The sequence below is a fragment of the Nycticebus coucang genome, chromosome 16, assembly GCF_027406575.1.
Source record: "Nycticebus coucang isolate mNycCou1 chromosome 16, mNycCou1.pri, whole genome shotgun sequence".
NCBI classification, from domain to species: domain Eukaryota; kingdom Metazoa; phylum Chordata; class Mammalia; order Primates; family Lorisidae; genus Nycticebus; species Nycticebus coucang.
The window spans coordinates 88,790,564-88,802,622 of record NC_069795.1 but is presented as its reverse complement, the minus strand read 5'-3'; the positions used below and the strand labels follow the sequence as shown (position 1 = coordinate 88,802,622).

Genomic DNA, 12,059 nt, shown 5'->3' with positions numbered 1-12,059 from the left:
CTGAAGGAAGATCTTGCCAGAGTTGATACTTTACCCTTCATTTCTGGGTAAATAAAAGAAGTTTGCTAGAGAAAAGGGATACTGTGTTTGAAATGAACTGAGCAACCGGCCACAACAGAACATTCAAATGATTATTAGCATTGTCTGGCATCAAGGTTACATAGCCCTTATCTTCCCTGGACTGTGATTTTTCCTAGTCCTTTTCACTTAAGAGTGACAGTCTTTGAAAGTCAATCTGTTCTTACCTTATTAACTAACACCTTGGGGCAGATTTTTGAAATAGAGGGAGGAGGTGACCATTTGGGGACTCCATTTCTCGTGCTACCACTGCCACTAACTGTGACTTTTAGTTACTTCTCTAGATACAATTTCCCTTCACTGTAACATCAAGAAGTTGATTATTACAACTAAATGATTGCCTCTAAAGTTTTCACTTCTATCATTCTGTCTTAAGGATAAATCCTCAGCTCAGTTGGTCTCTTGTTTTTTCTAGGTTGACATCCTTCCTCCCAAAATTATTTATGGAGTATCTCCATGTTCTTGAGGGTAGGATCTGGGTTTTATTCATCTTCCCCCCATTACTTAGCATATTAACTAAGATGGCGATTTCAAGTAGGGTTAAAGTTAGTTTCTGTGTGAGATTCCAACCTGGTCTGATGGCGCTCGCAGTTCTGAAGAAGGTACCACACCTCATCAATTAATCACTTAATAAAAAAATTAAAGCTAAGAAAGGAAAACTGGTTCCAGACTTCGTTAGTACCGACACGTTTCCACCAGGAACAAGAGTGCATGAAAGAGTATATAGTAATAATTAACACTCATTGGGTGCTTTCGACGTGCCAGAGTTTTCCCTGGTTTGTCCTGTGTTCTAGGTACTGATATCTGTTTCACACTTGAAGCGGGCACTGACAAGTAATATGCCTAAGTGACCCTGTATTGGAAACTAGACAGCGCAACCTCAGAGGCACTCCCAAGCACTCCGCTGATAAATAAGAAAAATCACAGCAATCCTGCGTTATTTCCGAGAGGCCGGAAGAATTTGGGCAACAGTGCTGAGTCCAAAGTACAGAAGTAGAAGGAAGCGACCACAGAAGGCTATATGAGCTGACAATTTTGCGCGCGCGCGCGCGCGCGCACACACACACACACACACACACACACACACACAAATGCACTTCTCTGGGCTGGATTACACAACTGGAGTTTAGGCAAGCAAGCAGAATAAAACCGGACAAGCAAAGTCCCGGCGGAACAGATCAGGCCGGGTGCCGGGGCTCACGCCCGTTATCCCAGCACTCTGAGAGGCCGAGGCGGGCGGATTGCCTGAGCTCACCAGTTTAAGACCAGCCCCAGCAAGAGACGAGACCCAATCTCTAAAAACAGCCGGGCGTTGTGGCAGGCGCCTGTAGTCCCACCTACTCCGGAGGCTGAGGCAAGAGGATCGCTTGAGCCCAGGAGTTTAAGGTTGCTGTGAGCTATGTTGCCAGGTACTCTAGCGTGGGCGACAGTGAGACTCCTAAGAGAGGTCAAGCAGGAGAGTCAGCCGGACTGCCGAAGAGGGTGGAATTCCTTCCGGAAGTGACGCACGGGAAGTTACGCCATGAAGGCGGCACCTGGAGGTGGAGGGCGTCGTAATGGGCGGGGCGCAGCGCTGGGCTTTCGCTAGGCGACTTGGATCCCCAGCAGGTAACCTGCGGGCCAGATCTGAATTGGGGCAGGGGCGGGAACTGGCCCTGATGGCTTGAGCCGTTGGGAGCTCTAAACGCGGGAGGATAAGGTGGCTGTCGCATTAGGTGGTGGCTAGAGAGGAAAGGTTTCTTGGCTTGAGGTTACCTGAGGGTGTAGGGATACAGGGAACTCTTGGGAACGGGGTCATGGGGGCCGAGGCTGTCAAGGAAATACAGACAACCTGAGTCTTACTAGGAATTGGTAATGGCGGGGGGGTCCAGGGCTTCCGGTCATTGGCGCTTTTGTTGGAGAGACAGAGCCTGGGCCACTGAATAGAGCTAACCTAGGGTTCACTCCCCACTTAACCCTAACCCGTTCTGCCAGTAGGGAACCGGGACTTCTTTTAATCCGTGCGATAGTGCCTTGGCGCTATTAGGCATTCTGTAAATGCTGCCGAATGAATGAATGAATGAATGAATGAACGAACGAACGAACCTGATTCTAGCTCGGCTAGGGGACTCCTTACTCAGTATTCCTGCAACTGAATGTAGAATTTGCTCACCCGTAATTTGTCAGGATACCGGTGTAGGAGAGACCAGGACGTTGGTTTTGTTTTGTTTTGTTTTTACGGTTATTGAAATTTGTAAATGTGTTTTAATACTTTTTTCTGGGTGGAGAAGATAAGACTTCTTTTAGGTTCTTTTCCTTTTCTAGGAAAAGTTCCCAGGGAATGATACCAGAGAGGAGTTGGTCATCAAATGATAAGCTACACTTGTATCCCTGATAAGCTACAGTTCTATCCCTGAGTGTTTTAAGTGCTTCCCTAGTAGCATGAACTTACTTTACTTTTTCTTAATAGTTTCTTTCCTATATTCTAAGGAAATGTACTACTTACATTTGAGATGTAAATGAGAATTATAACAAAAATGAAAATCGTGATTTATAAAAATCCATTCAAAGATTATACCAGGTACAATAAAGCTAACTCCTTCCAAAAAGTTGTAGAAGGCCCCCAGAAGAATGAATCCTTGAAGATTAAATTGTTTCCTTAGTAAAAAGTGTTTGTTTAGGTGTCTTAAAAGTGATAAAGAGCGGGTACTATAACCAGATTGGTTTTGGTGGTCAAATGGAAAAAAGTGCAGATGAGACTGTGATGAGGCAGTGTGATGAGGTCTGGACGTTAATTGCTACCTGGTCTAGTGAGGTGATTGTTATGTAGGAGCTAGCTAATGAGAGTAGCTCTTGAGAGGTTCCAGAATCTTACCGTTAGATTGTATATAGTTGGGGAGGAACCTGCATTTATGTCATACTGTTATGTTGTGGGGTTTTTTTATGAAGAAGAAGCTAGTAAGCTTTTTTATTTAAAATCTAACATGTTCTTAAATAGGTTGAAAACGTTAACATTTAACGTTAATTCAACATTATTAACTATTTAAATTGTATAATCTTGTTTTCCCAGTTTCTGCAAAGTGTGGGTACCCAAATGATTCCTATCTTTGTATGCTTTTACTGTTAGGCCTGCCACCTTTAGAACACATATAAATATGGTACAAAGTAATGTTTTGAGATTTTCTAGGTTTATGTTAATATTGTCTTAAAAATGAGGTTTAGGACGGGGCACCCAGCAATGACTGGGCACCACCGCCACTGCTCAGGCAAAAAAAAAAAAAAAAAGAAAAAGAAGAGAGAAAAAAAATAAAGTATAATTTTGCTAACTCAATTTTGCATATCTAAATGTCTCTATGGTATAATTGATAATCATTGTGAATTTGCTCTCCAGGTGGTAATTTAGGTATGTGCGTTGACATTCTCCAGGTTTTCAGTTTTCCAGAATGCTGCTGCCTATGGACTCTGAAATGGACTTCATTTAAAGAACCCCTTGGATCATTCATGTACAAAGACATGAATCATGTATTGTGGCATTCAAATCCTAGCACTCTGGGAGAGGTAAGTTGCTGACTGTGTTTAGGTAAAACATTAGAATAAGCCCTAGATTTGCCTGGGAAACTGTAGGACTGTATTTGAGAAATATAAGCCTGAATCTGTGTGTTTTCACGAGGACCTTCCAAGGAAAGGTTTTGTAATACATGAGGCAATTCTTGCTATTATTTCCCTGTCCAGTTGATAAGAAATTTAAAAAATTGACAAGCTAAGCTCTCTTTTTGTTTTGGAGACTTCCTTTTAACATGTTAGAGCCTGGTAGAAATAAATCAATCTGTGGATGACCTGTAGAAATGAAAATTCAAATAATCATTTAAATCATCTTGCATCCAAGTTTGGCTATGTAATAGTATAGGTCTCAAATCGACTTGTCAATTTTATTTTGTGCTTTAGCTTTGAACAAAAAAAAAAGATCAAAAATGTCTTTTTTCTTTATCTTCCCTTATTTTGTTCTTTTTTCTTTCTTTTTTTTTTTCCAATCTATTAAATAATTCATTCTCCAGGTCTTTTAGCTTTCTGTATCTGTGAGTAAAGTTTCTCCTTTTCCATTTTACCTTTCCTAATTTGTCAGTTTCTTAATTTTCAAAACCTTAACTTCTAACTTTATGATAATTTGGCACCTTTTAATCACTAAGCATTAAACTTGTAGATTTTCCTGGTGTCCTTTGTAGACATACTAGCTGCTTGCTTAGAATTTGTTTAATTCTAAAAGCAAGGCAGTAATTCTAGGAATTCATCTTTCAAATCTGTTTGTGCTTGCTCATAAAATTTGCATACAAAGATAGTTATCACCAACTTCAGAGCTGCATGGAGAGTTTAGTGATACTGTAATAGGTTTTCAACCTTGACATTAGATTGTTATCATTACTAAGAACTTACAAATACCAAATACTTAGTGCTGCCAAATTCAATACCATGTGCACTATCTGGCATGTTACTGATTGGACAGGGTGATATGGTGGTTGTTGCATTTAAGTTGTTTGTGTTGCATTGGCACGATTCTGAACTCAGTAATAACTGAATGGGATGAACTTTGTTTCATTTAAATTACTACTTAGGGATTCTATATTCTTTAAGTTTTACGGTTATTATTTCACTTTGTTCTTGATGTCTAACTTGCTGAAGGCATTTCAAGAACAGCTTGTTCTCTCTTAGCAGAATCAGTAAACCAGAAAGATAATTTAGAAAGATATATATGAATAATCTCAGTTGGTATTACTTTGAATCTCTTCAAGTCTCAGCAAAAATTTCTAGTGACTCTTACTTCTCTAGACATTTTTGTGTGTCCACATTTTTATTGTGAGATATGGAATAATAGTAATAAGTGACTAAATGAATTATACACAACACAATAAAAATATAATAATCTTTATTTTATTAATAGATGGAATTTATTTGAAACTTGTTTAAGAATAGGCTATGTAAAACACATAACCCTGTGTGATACCACTGATGGCGTGTCTTGCTAAAATCATAATGAAGGCTGCAAATCTAGGGACTGAGTCATAATTAATGGAATAGAACAGGTTATGATATTTTAGGTGTTTTATACCATACTTTGGCAGAGTATTTTGGATATAGTATCTATAGGTGCTTTACTTCTTCAGGTCCTTGGAATTAATCACAGTAGTCACAAAGGGGAAATCATTGGGTGGGAGGCCTGGGGTGAGATTCCTTACCCCTGCTATGTGAATGGATAGCAGTAAATTGAATCCAAGGGTAGATTGTTTTCCTGATGCTAAAGATGCTAGAATATAGTAAAGGTGACATAGGGAAAGAAAGGAGATGAATATGAATGTAAAAGTTACATGTACATGTACAGAACATAGAATTGGGGATGTTTGTGTGTGTGTGTGTGTGTGTGTGCATGTAGAATGTATAATACATTATATCTATCTGTATTACATACGTAATATATATCAAAATTTCTAGAAAACCAGATAGTGCAATGAGAAAAAAGATTGGCATTGTAAAGTCTCAGAGCTGGGCCTGTCATGGGCTAATTCATGTTTTTGAGAGTTGCTTAAAGAGTTTTGGAAGTTTTAAGATCATTCATAGTGTCCCAATGATAGGAAGACAGACAAAAACTTGAGTGAGAAAATTAACCTGGAAACACAAATGATTATGGTTAAGGGCATCTTTTAAGACTCTGCTTTGTGGTATTGTTTGGGGGAGAGGAAAAAAAGAAGAGAGAATTTACAATTTATTGCTGTTCAATTTGAATTGAGCTAAATCCATAAGCCTGTCCTTAAATTACAATTGTGTATGACCAAGATTAATCAAGATTAAACAGGCCCCATTAACCTACAAAATGTTAATATATAAAAGCTGATTTTAGTAGTAGAAGTACCTCAAAGAACAAGAGAACTGTTTTTAATCAGTTTTGGGATTATATTAAAGAACAGCTCCAATGATCTAGATTGAGGGGATTGGGACTATTTTGTTCAGAAATAAAAGACTTTGGAAGAGTGGGGGAGATGCTATAGGAAGTACATTTGTTCCTTGTATACTTTAATTTGAGGCTATAATTAGTGACAGAAAGTATAGAACTAGTCAGCAGTGAAGCAGATTGTGGCAAGAAGCACTGAACTCTTAGTCATTAGGATTGCTGCTTAATCAGAGTTTGAACATCAGTAACATTGTAGAGGAAATTTCTCATTGTATGGGGAGTGAACTGGTTTATTTTCAATGCCTCTTTCAAATTCTCATTTTTTATAGTGTATTAAGTGATTTATTGTTGATAGGTTTATTATTTCTACATTTAAGTAGAAATATGACTTCCTTATATGCTGGTCACTTATTCACCAACCTCAACTTATTCATCACGAGGACATAAAAATTTAAAATTACTTGAATACCCAAATTATAAGATAAAATTTCTAGACTTTTCTCAGGTCCTTACTCAGTTTACTTTTATTTTAGACACAGTTCTGACAGTCTTAACTGGTATCTAACTCTACAGACTATAAGAAGCAAGAAATTGTGAATGGGCCGAGCACTCCTATTAGAGGCAGGCAAGGAAGAAAAGGAAGGAAAAGAAAACAGTCATAAAGCAGACCAACAACCAACTAATCTTAAAATTGTAGCAACCTGAGCCCTTTTGCTTGGATGAAAACAGCTATGTATAAATGGATGTTCAAAATGGTAACTCTGGATTTGGGGTGTGAGGATACCCTGCTGTAGCCTCAGGGCTGGTTGCCTCTGTGCTGGTGGCCAACAGTGGGGCAGTGGATCTTCAGAGAATGCTAGGACATAATGCGCAGAAATTTTTGTTGGATGGGGTTATGAGAAATTCCTCTCTCTGTGCTAACTCTGTAGTGGAACAAGTTAATGTATTTTTAAATCACAGCTGTTTATTCCAAATTCTATCCCCCTTTCCCCCTCCCTAGGCTGATAGGTAGTCTTCAACTGTTTTATTTTTAGGGATTCTTAGATGCAGGTAAATATCATCATTAAAATAACTGGGAACTGGGTGACACCTGTGGCTCAGTGAGTAGGGCGCTGCCCCCATTTACCGAGGCTGGCAGGTTCAAACCCGGTCCTGGCCAAACTGCAACAAAAAATAGCCGGGCATTTTGGTGGGCGCCTGTGGTCCGAGCTACTCGGGAGGCTGAGGCAGGAGAATCCTCTAAGCCCAAGAGCTGGAGGTTGCTGTGAGCTGTGACGCCACGACACTCTACTGAGGGCGACAAAGTGAGATTCTGTCTCTAAAATAAATAAATAACTGGAAACTATTACCAGTTCTTCCTTTGGTGTTCATCTTGAATATAAAAGAGGAATGCAAAAACTTTTTTAAAACTAAAGTTTCAGGAGGGTTAACTAGAGAAATATTCAGAAGACTCCTTGCTTTAATAGTACCCATTGTATCACAAAATTGAGAAACATTATCCTTTGACCATGTTAATTTTACACCACACCGTGTCAATGGCGCGTTCTTTCCAGTGTCAGTATGATCCAACTTCATCCTAAACATAGTTTCTCTCCTGAGCGTGCTAATTCCCCAAATGCCACAACTATGTGGTGTTCAGATCTTTGGAATTAATAAGTAATGAAACGTTTTGAAACTGGAACAAATTTTTTTTTACAGCTACTGAGTTTCCTATAAGAAAGGAGTGGTTAGTAAGCTGCACTATTTTCTGCGATAATGTGAAATGAGAGGAATTTACATTGGAGGGCCAAAGGGTTCTTCATATGCTGTTTTGAAGTACAGACTTCCTTTTTTTTTTTTTTTTTGAGACAGAGTCTCACTATGTCACCTTCAGTAGTACTGTGGTGTCATAGCTCACAGCAACCTCAAACTCTTGAGCTTAAGCGATTCTCTTGCCTCAGCCTCCCAAGTAGCTGGGACTATAGGCGCCCACTATAATGCCCGGCAATTTTTTTGTTATTGTTCAGCTGGCCCAGGCAGGTTTCCAACTCCCCGGCCTTGGTGTATGTGGCTGACGCTGTAATCACTGTGCTACGGACGCCCAGCCCAGATTTCCATTAAAAGATGTCTCTACTTAATGCACTGGAGGGCCAGTTGGGTTCTTCGTTTGGTGTTTTGCAATGAAGATTCTTACTAAAAGATGCCTCTACTTAATTCATCTGGCATATGTCTGAAGAGAGGCTTTAAAGCAGGCTGGTCAGGCCTAGCTTATAAGAAATGGCAACGCAGTGAAGGTGTAGTAGATAAATCCAAGGAAGTAAGAGATTTGTAAGAAACTAGGACCAGCTTAACTTACAATGAATGGACATTATGTTAGGAAAAGAAAATTTCTATCATTCAGGCACAGTCACTTTAAATAGACTTACCTGTAAACCAGAATCACCTCTTACAAGTTTCTTAAAGATTATTTTTATTACTATTTATATTCCTTTTGTTTTTATAAGAGGTTATATACCCTCTTGTTTTATGCAAGCCAGTTCCTACTTATGTGTAAACTTTTTGGTTTTGCTGGCTCAATATTGTGTTGACAGTTAGGTTATTTTATATTCATTATGTTAACAGAGTTCATGAAGGCTTACTTTCATGACTGATTGGTGATAGAAGATAGCCAGGTATCACATAAGCAGCCTCTGGGTCAGTGTTTTAATTTTGGAACAAAGTGGGTTTTAGTGCTTTTCCAGACACAAGGCTGGTAAACCAATTAAGAAAATAATTTATTTTAAGCAGCTGAAAAATATGGTAATTTAAAATGTCTGCTTCTTTGGTTGAGGCATTTAATTGGTAAAATCTGTCATTTTTTTAGAAAGGAAATATAAAATGGACAACTATATAGCCAACCCATGGTCTGGTAGAAACTGCTTCTCCAGCAATAGTCCCGAAGTAGGTAATGGGAGTCTTTCTTAGCAGGTCTGCAGCAAAAGATGACATTTTCTTTTTTTAGTCTGCCTACCCCCATATCTTGCCCATTATCGTTATTTTGCCTCTGAATACATGGGTCTTAGTGTCGATAATCCAAAATGATAGCTATTTCCAGAGCACCAACCATATTGAATTCTTGTGACTTAGGAAAGCTTCCTATAGTTGGCTAACATTAATTACAAGACACAACTGTGTACTACTTTGAGAAGTAAACATGTCAAAAACACAAAGTTCTGATGAGATGAAATTTTAAAATTCAATAATGTTTATAAACAAAATTGAGTGAAAATGAATTATAGACCAACTTAAAAAATCAAGTTGTATCAATAACCTGCCTTTAAGGGACCCGATCATTGTTTTGTATTTCCAAATACTGAGTTTAGAAATCAGTCATATGATATAGCCTTTGTATGTTTGTCTTTCCTCATGTATTTTTAAATAACCAGTAATTTATACTTTAATAAAATTTTTCCTTGGTGTACCAAAAAAAAGTAATTCTGACTGAATACAATTAATTTGTATTTACTGTTTCTGTTGAAAAAGTGAGTGAAGAATAGCTGAATTTTAGAAAGATCTCTTCAGCATGTTTCATCACAAAATATAGAAAGATATTTTGGCATTTGGAGAGGATGCCTTGTACAGAAGGAAGAGCAATAACTGTAGCATACAGATCTGGGGTCCATTCTTTACTACCTGTTCTATTACCTCAGTTTCTTCATCTGTAAAATAGGAATTTACTGAAGGTTTGCCTATATTAAGTGCTAAGACAAGTAAATATTAATAATAGCTATTATTATATTTCATTATTGGTATAAAGTTTATCTTGAATTTTTTGCTTTTCAAATAGAATAAGAACAAACTTATCTAATAATTTTAGTATGTATTAATGCTAATAATGACGATAGCATGTTTAAAAAATCTTTTTAAAAAATTAGACAAGTAATCTACATCTACTTAACAAAAATTAGGTTATAGAAAATATACCTACACAAAAAAGGAATAAAGTTACCCAAAACTTTCTGTTTGGTAGCTGCACGGCCTCAGTTTGAATCCTGGCTTCACTATTTACTAGTTGGCTAACTTCTTGAATTTCTTAATTTCTCTGTGCCTCAGTTTTTTCATCCATACATTGGGGATAACAGTAGTATCTAGTTCATGAGTTGTGAGGACTAGATGAATCAATCTTGCACAAATAGAGCAAAGCTGTTACAGGATACCGACTCAGTAAATATTAACTGCTATTGTTATTAATTTTGAGGGGGATACCATACACTGGTTTTATAGACCATTTGACATATTTTCATCACACTGGTTAACATAGCCTTCCTGGCATTTTCTTAGTTATTGTGTTAAGACATTTATATTCTACATTTAGTAAGTTTCACATGTACCCTTGTAAGATGCACCGTAGGTGTGATCCCACCAATGACCCTCCCTCCGCCCCTCCTCTCTCTTTCCCCCTTCCCCATATTCTTAGGTTATAACTGGGTTATAGCTTTCGTATGAAAGCCATAAATTAGTTTCATAGTAGGGCTGAGTACATTGCATACTTTTTCTTCCATTCTTGAGATACTTTACTAAGAAGAATATTTTGTTATTAATTTTTGAAAGCTTGAAGTTTTCTTGAGGAAAAAGGTAGGTCTATAGGAGCACATAAGGTAAAAAGAAATGGAATGAACACAAAATTAAGTCAACATTAAAAAGTCTCTCTAGGGATGGTGCCTGTGGCTCAGTGGGTAGGGCACCGGCCCCATATACTGAAGGTGGTGGGTTTGAACCGGTCCTGGCCAGCTAAAACAACAGTGGCAACTGCAACAAAAAATAGCCCAGCATTGTGGTGGTTGCCTGTAGTCCCAGCTACTCAGGAGGCTGAGGCAGGAGAATCGCTTAAGCCCAAGAGTTGGAGGTTGCTGTGAGCTGTGACGCCATGGCACACTACCAAGGGCGACAGAGTAAGACTCTGTCTCAAAAAAAAAAAAAAAAAAAAATTCTCTCCAAAAAAGAAAAGGGGGAGATACAGAAGGAGGCTAGTATCCCCTAAGGTCATTGGTGAATTTACTGAATATTTACTGAAATGTAATTTCAGGTGACTATAACCTTTTTCTGTTATATCATCCACATATTTACAATATTTTTTGCTATACATTTTTCAGTTGAACCTTGCATCAAGGTCTGAATTCTTCCATTTGAATGCTTTGTTACTTTTCCTCCCTATTAAAATATTTTTGAACCATAACATTCCTATTTCACTTTCTTTCTCTACCCCACAAAATTAACATCATTTTATACTGTTTCTTCCAGCAAATATTTTGGCCATAATTTCAGAGATCAAAAGCTCTTTAAGAAAATCTGGTATCATGGATAGTGATCAAAGAGATGCAAAAAATTATCATTAAATCCAATCATCTGACTACTGTCCCAACGTGTTCTGTGAGAAGTTTAAATTCTGTTGCAATTTATAGTGAAGAATATTAACCAAGGAGCTAAGCCAGTGAATCTATTTAGCCATTCTGTAGTTTCCTTCTTTCTTTTTGATTTTCTCCTTCTGTTTTTTGAGCATGGTGTCTAGTGATCTGGTAATTATTGACCAAAGAGTTATAGCTTTTTAATTTCCCTTTTAAGAATAATTTGTTAGACTTGCTAGTAGAATTTTTTTGTTTGTTTTTGTTTTGTTTTCAAGCATCAAGTACCAAGTTTTTGAAGACCTTGGCCTACCATCAGTATGCATTCAAGATTTGAGTTTGAATAACCTCATCAAGACTTAGATCTTCTTCAAAAGCTTCAAGTCTCATCTGCATTAGTGCTCTCCATTCAACTCCTTCACAAAAGTGAAAGCTTAAAAGGACCAACATCCATTAATACATTATATTTTATAACCCTTCCTTTGTTCTGTTCAATTTCCTTAGCTACTAGAGTCTGTCATATTGCTTATATTTCTTTAGATTAGAGCCAAAGAAACAGTGCTTTCCAAAAAATATATGCTCTGTGGCGATCAGTTTTTATTGGTAGAGAAGCATAAGCTTGACATAATAAACTCAAAAATAGGTCTTTTGTTACATCCTATAAAAAGTTGAATTAACAATAAGAAAATGAAGACAAAGTC

The 12,059-nt window shown here is 37.7% G+C and overlaps 1 long non-coding RNA gene across 1 annotated transcript; it reads left to right on the top strand.

The window, feature by feature from the left end:
• The first annotated feature begins 1,419 nt into the window (after positions 1–1,419).
• Positions 1,420–11,798, top strand: LOC128567954 (uncharacterized). The gene is made up of 3 exons (XR_008374961.1): positions 1,420–1,686; positions 3,492–3,615; positions 11,637–11,798. It is a non-coding gene; the product is annotated as an uncharacterized LOC128567954 (long non-coding RNA).
• Positions 11,799–12,059: the final 261 nt, after the last annotated feature.